The sequence below is a fragment of the Lepisma saccharinum genome, chromosome 28 (genome assembly GCF_977018435.1).
Source record: "Lepisma saccharinum chromosome 28, izLepSacc3.1, whole genome shotgun sequence".
Taxonomy (NCBI): domain Eukaryota; kingdom Metazoa; phylum Arthropoda; class Insecta; order Zygentoma; family Lepismatidae; genus Lepisma; species Lepisma saccharinum.
In genome coordinates this window covers 3,569,620-3,579,081 of record NC_139256.1, presented here as the reverse complement: position 1 = coordinate 3,579,081, position 9,462 = coordinate 3,569,620, and the positions used below count along the sequence as shown (strand labels likewise).

Here is a 9,462-nt window from a genome sequence, read left to right as displayed (position 1 = left end):
TTATAAAATTCTGGACTCTTAAACTCAATTGTATTCGAAACAAGAAAACATAAAACACTGGCATACTTGGAACAACATTAATTTATCTTATTTACAGTTCATTGCATTAAAGGGTTACACACAAAATTCAGACAAAAATTATACATTGGAAAAAACAGTTTATAATCAAATATTAAAATTCATTAATATTACACAAACATTTGTGCGGAAGGTACGATGTCCAGACTTGAAGTATGGTCTTGACGTAAGTGACGTCACCTAGTGCGGTTGGAAATCGCCAAGTACGCAAGCAATCGAGACCATAGCTCAGATTACGGATCGTTGTAGACTTGGTTACGTGATTTCTGCACTCGTTGTTCATTTGTTTGAAATCACGGAGGTTGAAAGCGAGCAACACAGGTTAAATACACGTTATAGGCCAGCAAGTTGTTGGTTGAAGTTCTTCTAATGTGTGGAAATGTATGTATAAGAACATTGTAACAATTTATATGGTTAAAAAAAGGTGTTTAGAACGCGGGGAAAACAACGAGTCCATTGAAGAAAGTAAAGCTATTGTTACGAGTTCGTATTCATAGAGAATAGTCTCTGAAATTATAATACAACTGTAAAGCTAGATACATTCATCAGCGTCGACTTAAGCATTATTGTGAATCCATAGCTGCATTAACATACTAAAATAATTGCTTTGTAAGGAGAAAGAGATCTCAATAGTCATGAAGAGTTGATACACACATAATCATAATCATTCAGTAATTCCTATTTTACTACAGTTGAGCTACGGTGTTGGATGTCTTTCCTATGGCCTGTGTTGAATCAATTTATCTCACTACCAATAAAACATGGCTAACTCCATTTCAACAACCAATAACTATTTATCTCCCTATCTTTCCCATCTTACCGAGCCTCCGGATGGCGTAGTGGTAACATCGTCGTCTTATAATTGAGAGGTCCCGGTGGAGACGCATTGCTCGGATCCCACTGTAAACTGCAGGTTCAGTCCCGATTTGCCTATTTGTGCATAAAGTGGACTTAAATTTCAAACAATGTTTCCCCCATCTTCCGAATCTGTTCCGTTTTACAGGTATAAACTTCTTTAATTTTGCTGACGAGAACACAGGTCGGTCGAGACTGGTTCAATATTCCCTACTTTTGAAGGCCAATTTGTCTTTGAAAGTACCTTATGTCAGTCAGTCTTCTTACATGCCCATTACTATACAAAATGTGCTTTAGTTCCCTTTGCTATTCTATTTTCTACATTGTTTTATTGTCATAGGGAGGTTAACATCACAATCAGTTTAAAACTTAGACTGTCATGGGCTCCGTTTCGACGGTCGTGGAAAGCTAAAAGCAAAGCCAGTGTATTAACAACTGATATTTATCTTCTAACTATCGTGCACCTTATCATCTGAAAATATTTTATACACACAAGTCAATTTTTGTGATATCCAGACATCATAATTAAATGAGGAAGTGAATTATATAATTGCCAAGCAAAAGAGGAAGTTAAGGTGATAATCCAACCATTGAACAAAAACTAGGTGAATTACTTGTGAGTGAACCATGGACTACAATGTGTGTTTACTACACTTCATATTCACCTGAAAGATAAGAACTCAAAGGAAAATACCAGCAAGGATGTCACTAATCCGAAACACAGAATAAAAAAGTGCATTTGAAGTTGCCTCAGTGTGAAGGAAGAAACCTTTTTGCATTTCCAAGGACATGTGATCTTGCTGGACCTTCTGAAGCTCTCCTCGAGATACTGTACTACTCCAGATTCAATCATACGTCTTGATAGTGTGTTCATTCGTGACAGAAAGGGTGAAGATTTACGTACACTAAGGGAAACAAGATTTAGGCTTATGACCTCACTTAAGACATGATAAGGGTTGGGACAACCTGAGCATGAATAGTGGATGTTTATGTTTTCTACACCACTGTAACTCGTGACTAAACCAATGCCTTGAGTTCCTACCTTATCAACAGTACACTGATAGTCAATCTTGAATGATTTGGAAAGCATCTGTAAGTACTGGTGTGTATTATTCTGTAGCATTTGTTTGTGGAAATCCTTTCCAACCAATGTGTATTTGGAGTTGACCATGTGTTCGAAAGTATCTACTTCAGGCGGGTAATGGGGCACAGTAAGAAAGTTGAAAAGATTTGCTTCGTAGAGAACGGTGACTGTCATTGAGAAATGAACCCACATGAACCAAAGAACTCTCAGAGTATTAGGTTGAGGATGCTTTACTGAGACTTTGAGAAGTACGGAAAGGACTTCCAGGGTTATCTCAGTGAAACTCTTCAATGTGTTATTCATGAATTGTTCGTAAGCTTGGAACAAAAGTATCATACCAGTAAGGGCACCGAAAATACACATCCAAGTTTGTGGCAAAAAAGGCAAATACATCGCTCTCCATAGTGATATTGGCTTTTGCTTTGAAACTACTACCACAGTTGTGTCGATTTTAAGTGGAACAAGGAATCCAAAATCTTGGTATCTCTCGGGTGTCATTGCTACGGGATATAATACAATGTCGACTTTATTTCTGACGAGATCTCCGAAAGCACCAGTCCATTCTCCATTCCGCAACCTTATACCAGTTCTCGTATTAGGAAAATAATATTTTAAACTAGCAGTACAATTCATAAGTCTACATAAGTGTAAGTATATCGACCAGTACACATTTCGGAATTTCCTCCCTTCCGAAGCAGGTACAAATGGTAACTCATAAAGATCTGATAATCGCAGAGGAAATCTTTCAAGGTTGTGTGCAATATCCACTGGGAAGCGTATATTCCATACAACTTTCATGATGTTCTGAATATTGCTAATCACATGCCTTTCTTGGCGCAAGACAGACACCTTCCACGAGACAATTACGGAATTATCTTGTGTTTCATAATTCATGCAGTATTCTCCTGCTGAGCAATGAGATATTGAAAACAGAACATATCTGAATATTCCTTGTTTCTGACATTCAAGGTTAAAATTATCTAATTCTGGCATGGGAATAGTTTTCTTCCCTAAGAGAATAAAAATGAAATTTGCCGCAGAATTCCAATACAAGGCTTTTGATATATGTTGCATTATTTTGTGAAAAAACATGATATCCATTGCCACAAGTATAGTGTGACTTTCTCCAAGATTCTTAGATATTCTGAATCGATACCTTCTCAGTCTGTTGTCATAATATATCATTTGATTAACAACAGGGGCAAATTCCATCTGATGAATTAGCTTCAGAAAAGGTGCCATAGACATTTTGATTGTTGCGTCTATAACACTAATAGGCTTTCCTCTGTCCAACTTCTCGGAAAATATCATCGTAAGAAGCGGCATCGCAGTATGATTCCTTGGAGACTCTGTTACAGGCAAAAGTTTTGTTGTGGCTTTTTTGGTGCAGATAAGAATTACGAAGAAAAATATTTGAACTTTCATTGGTATATGATATTTCCAAATTTTACAGCGGAATCCTGTAAATACAAACAGAGTCCTGAGAAAAAAAATACATATCTTTCATGTACATTTATAGCTCATGTTTAAAAGAAAGTGGAGAAGCGCCTTCTTGATTTTATAAAAATATGTAGCTACGGACGTACCAAATAATTTATTAGTAGGGCTCGGAAGTTGATGAGGCATGGCGCGGATGGTGCATTTTCGACCCGTGATGTCCCGCTTATTTTTACGCACATATCTTTAGCATGCGGACAATTGTTTTCTTGCCATTGTTAACCCGGGAGAACGCGCGGTGGGTAAAAAAAAAACAGATGAACAATTACTTCTTAAGTCAAAATTTTATTGTTTCAGGCATGTAAATAATAATATTTTCAATGAATAACCATTTTCATTTCATTACGCAAAGATAAAGTTGAGAAAAAATGAGACAGAAGAGACGGCAAGAAGAGCGTTTTCTGCCATGCCAGATCGTAAAAGCAGCGAGGTCGGGTTGCTGAAACTGGGTAACGATGGTAAGAATATGGGAGATTTGTGGCTGGGAAAAAGGAGAATTTCTTGAAAGCAACGTCAGCGCCTCCCTCGTGTTCCCTTGGTACTGTTGTTAGAACGGAACTAACGACACCCTCGAAATTTGGATTTCTTTCAACATCCAGCCGAGGCTTAAGTCCCATTTTTAATTGTTTTAAGACATGTAATTAGTAATACCTTTATTGATTAATATAGTCTTATTAATTTTGAACATTTGAATTGAATCACACATTAAAAACGAGAGAGAAATGACATGTTGGAATACCAAATTGAAACGTATGACCTTTCGTTGGGTGAAATTTACCCAGGCAGTGTTTCTACTAAGGAACTAACTGACAGTCGATTCAAGGTCCCGACACTCAGAAGGGTTCATTGGAAAGATACTGAGAAGGGTGGCCTCAGACAATAATGGGAAGATATCATTGCGACCACCCTTCGTCGTGTTCGACCTCGAAGAACATTTTCGCCGCAAAGGAACCTTGTTCAAATCCCCGCATCCAGGAAAGATGAACGATCCCATGATGTAGAAGAGTCTGGTAGAGTATTCTTCAGATGGTTCATGTCCATGTACGCATGTATTGTTTGTATCAATGCCGTACAGTAAAATCCGAAGTCTCATTGATTTGCAAAGTGACTCAGGAACCCCGAACCTAACTTCCGTGTCTGATATTTTTGAGTAATGTTATATAAGAGGTCATTTCATGTTAATATGTAATAATTTGATTGTCTGCATTCAGAGTTAGAAGCTCCATTCCATTACGTTAATTTTTCGTGTAACTTATCAAAGTGTGCTCCATTTTTGTGTAACCAACCGCCCAGTCGCGTCAATTAGCTTGTCAAAGGTTGACCGATTAGTCTTTTTAATTTGTTGAAAGCGTATTTTATATTCCTAGGTCGTGCGAGTGTAGTATTATTTATTGCATAGTGGTTTCTGTTGTAATTTTTGCTCGCGCCGACGATTGATTTGTGTATTCCGGCAGCTGGAGCCGATTAAGTTTTGCATCACTATGTATGGTGTAATTGTTCTCAATGGACGAGAGAGGCTTGTGTGTATTACCCCCGTCCGAGAAACTTGGTAAATGTCGTGCGTAGGACTTGATGCGTACGTTCATTCGAACGAAAGGTTTAACTACGCCAACCTAATGTTTTCAGAGAATTGCTTTCCGATGGCTGGCGCATATTTGATTTAAATGAGCACAGGAGCGGGCAGACTAATGACCTAAATTAGCGTAAAGGTTCGAACAAAAAGAAAATGGTATGTTGATTAGATCCATGATTTGTATGTATATTCCCATGTGAAATTCTCCAGAAGTGAGAATGAGAGAATGAGTGAGGGGGCGCTGTAAAACGTTTGTTAATTCCAATATTTTTGTTGATACAATATATTCATATTTTTACCGTTCGTCAGTGTTATCATTTGATGTTTTTCAGGTATCTGGTGTAATGCTATTAGTGTTTTATTATTGTTCGAGTCTACATAACTAAGGTAAACCAAAAAGTGCAACATTTCAAGGTATTTTATCTCCGCCTCGCACTAGTACGACAATAAACGACCGTCTCAGTACCGAACTAAAAAACTTGGACCGTAAGTAAATCACACGAACGGTTTCCCGTGCATATGGTGACGTCTGGCTCCGTGACGGAGTATGAAAGATATGTCATTCCGGGGACCTGGAGTGGGAACCTTTACACAATCTGAGTGCGATTAAAATTAAAGTTATATTTACAAATATTCATGAACTTACGTCAAAATATCGAATAAAAACCACGAGTGATATTTTCTACTTCTGACAACTTGTGAAAATTGTGGACGAATGATGAACTCTGTGTGTTTTTCAATTTTTTCTTGAAATTGCCATTCCAATGTATTGTAGCACGTGTTGGATAATGTATTAAGACAAATTATCAAAAAAGGAAGGCAGCACTTTGTAGAATGAATTATATTACTCGAGTTTCCATAAGTAAATTGAACTAAAGCTATCCTCCAAATATATACAAAGTGGAGTAAGACTAAAAATTACTCTTGGCAGACGTACTTCAATGTGACCTCTGTACATTACATCATGCAAAATGAGAGAAATATATATGTGATACTACTCAAGTACTTCATATACTCATATTACAATGACCTTTTGAAGTTTTCTCCATTATAATCTAAAGTTGATGTAAACTTTACAACGTAGCTTTTAGTTGATTAGGTTACATAGTATTACGAAGTTTGTTCATACTAATTTGCCATTATGCTTTCGCAACCTAAAATTTCTGTTCTTAATACATTAAGCAAAGTTTGACATTTCGGACATAAGATGAAATACATATTCCACTTCAATTTGATGTTTATTAGTTCTGTAGTAATAACAAGAGAGCTTTTTCTCATTTTCTAAATTTTTTGATGCTTTATGTAATCTAATTCCTAAATGATGTGAAATACGAAACAATTTACTCATTATGTGTATAATAAAAAGTTTTTTAGATCTTAATAAACTGCCTTTAGTGTTTTTAATATGGAAACAAGGCTTAATTATATTATCATAATAAAAAGGTTGAACATACGTTTCTTTTCTTGTTTCTTTATAAAATATATAAAATTTTATTCAATTTAATTTTAACTCAAGATAAAAATATACAAGCCAACAAATTTTGTGATGACCATTATGGGCACTTTAAAATTAAACGAATGCAATTGGAAAAAACGATTTATTGGAATTTAAAACTTTTAAATATTTTTAATATAAAAATTTCAACATTCCCATTGTAAAATGTTTTGTAGAATTCATGTTCCATCTGTTCCAAATATCGTCCATCAATGTCCATATTCACGAAATTTGTTGAGTTTGTGCCTGAAAAGATAAGAAAATTATTATTATTACAATTAATAATTATAGACGGGTACAATTAGTAGTTATATTTGCTCATTGACAGTGCTTGTGAAAAAGTTGTTAGTGAAACACGCCGTGTTTGTAATTAAAAATTACTATGTTTGTAATTTTGTAACACTGTGACATTACTGATCAAATTTTAAAATACAAAAATTCGAGTACGATTAGATTTGATATACAGGGTGTCCAAAAATTATCTTTACAACTTTGCACATTAATTACGAACACCCTATATTATTATGTTGATGGTATTTGTTGAATAATATACTGTAAATATCAAAGTTTTTATTGACATTGCCGTTGTTGTTTCTGGTTCCCCACTGACGTAGCAGGCTGCGTTGCATGAAGAAGTGGTTCCCGCAAGAGAGAGCGCAGTTCGTCGCTTTATTAATCGAAAAAAAAAAAACATCTTATACACAAACTCAGCAACATTTCCGGACTTTGTATGGGGAAACCATGCCTATGGCACTCGGAATATCCTCTCCAGCCTCAAGAAAGTTGCTGCGTTTGTGTATCAGGTGAACCAAGCCAAATATGTGACCTCTTCGTAGCAGTTCTGAACAAAACGGAACATTGATTGACCTGGAAACTGTGGGTGCGTCATCACTTAGGCTTTTTGCATCCATCATATTATACGAGGTCCAGTCCATTACCTTAACTGAAATTAACACGTGTCTGAGGACTAAAATATTCTTACCTGGGTTAAAAGGTGAGGCTGTAGAAGGGCACTCAGCACACTTATAAGGAAAAGACACAGGGCAACGTACACACAACCTTACAGAGGATTACACTGACCACAGGTCCAGATGCCTGAGCCTCGTTGGCCTGCAGAATGCAGTCACCGGGTGTACTATGTGGAAGTGAGGTTGACCTTACCAGAAGGTCAACTTTACTCGTGTACAAAGCGGAAGATTGGTTGATTGATTGATTTGCTTCATTTTACTTCGATTTTTGTGGCACTTTTGGCTAATTTGCGAAGATGGTGGTGAGTGATATGATTAAATTGATGAATGGACACTCACAAACATCGTAGCGCGATGTGCTAACCACTCCGTCACGGGGGCCGGCTATAAAACGGAAGAGATTTCTTAATTTCGATAAGGACAATGAAAGAAACGCTTACCTGTTCGTCATCGATTTAATCTTCTTGGCTCGAGTGCGATTGGTCGCCCGTGTGTTCGTGTGGCTCATCGTCGTGGTGTGCCATGGTGGCTCCCAGGAAGAGGATGAAGGCTGCAAGGACCAAGAGAGTTCTCATAGACAACATCTTGCAGTTAGTATAGCTCCTACGGCGATCGAGAATAGCTACTTATACATTAACAAGTCTGCACGCTGTTCCAGATGATAACGGCCCAGGTTGGAAGGTCAGCAGATAGCGAAATCAGCTGAACTTCGATCACTGGAGCAAAACGATTTCTTCTTCCCGTTATGTAAAGGTGGCCCTTGCAAATACATCCACGTGCTAGATACTGGCCAAGAAATGCACGCACTTCACATAACGATAAATAAAGATGCGACGCAGGATTCATAATATTAAGGTCACGTTAAACCTATGGTCTGCAACAGCGAAGTCGTTTTCGTAGATCTAAACTCTATCCCGTAAATCTCTGGAGCAAGATTACGCTGAAGGATAGGATGGAGGAGGGTGGAGCGAAGCAGTACACTCTGATACAAACGGCTGAGAGCTGCAGTCGCTTATCCACCCAACGCAATCCTCTTCGGACGTGTTCATTTGTAGAATCGTCTCGCGTCACTACTTGTTTTCGTTCGCTCGCTCCAGAGATACCCGGGACAGAGTATAGATCCCTCTCCTTTCGAAAAACCACTAAGACATTCAAAATTATTTAAAATAAATACATGTATTTAATTGATTGATTTGGTTTATTTTACTTCCTTTTCTGCCATTCTTGGCTAATCACGATGACACGTCCTTTCCCATTGCACTAATATTTATTGTTATTAATTATCTTTTCTCTTGTACAAATTTTTATTGTTCTTTAATCTTAATTTCTGTAATTTACCTATCCCTGATAATGTCAGGATAATGACTAACCTGCATATACTTATCTTGTAAGGGCTGTTACCATGGCAATTACGATTGTGTTTTGTCTTGACTTAAAGTTCGGGCTCGGTTTTTGAATAGAGTAATCAAGTTGAATTATAAAAAGTTTAATTTCCTTGAGTGAAATGGATTATATGTTAGGCATATAAGTATTTAGTTTGCAAAGAAGTAAAATCGACTTCCTTTTTCTTGGTGCAAACTTAACTTTGATTTTTATTTGACGAACTAACAGAGAGGTATTACCCCATACCCTGAGAGGCATCACGCGAATGCTTTCGAGTCTTTCATGTGAACTTATTATTTGCTCTTTTAGTTAAATCATGTTCTTTTGACTAAAAGACCGTGTTAACGAAGATGAGGATGAGTGATGAAATTGACTCACAAGAAACATCTATGTCGACACCGAGATTCGAACCCAGAACCCATTGTGTCGTAGCTCGTTGAACTAACCACTCCGCCACAGAGATCGGCTACGTCTATTTAGAATTCCCTCTAGAACAGGGCATCACAAACTTTTATAGTAGCGTACCACC

General features: G+C 37.2%; 1 long non-coding RNA gene across 1 annotated transcript; it reads right to left on the bottom strand.

The window, feature by feature from the left end:
- Window positions 1-6,671: 6,671 nt before the first annotated feature.
- Window positions 6,672-8,271, bottom strand: LOC145980633 (uncharacterized). Its single transcript, XR_014440863.1, has 2 exons — window positions 7,991-8,271; window positions 6,672-6,828 (listed from the first exon to the last, which is right to left on the bottom strand). It is a non-coding gene; the product is annotated as an uncharacterized LOC145980633 (long non-coding RNA).
- Window positions 8,272-9,462: the final 1,191 nt, after the last annotated feature.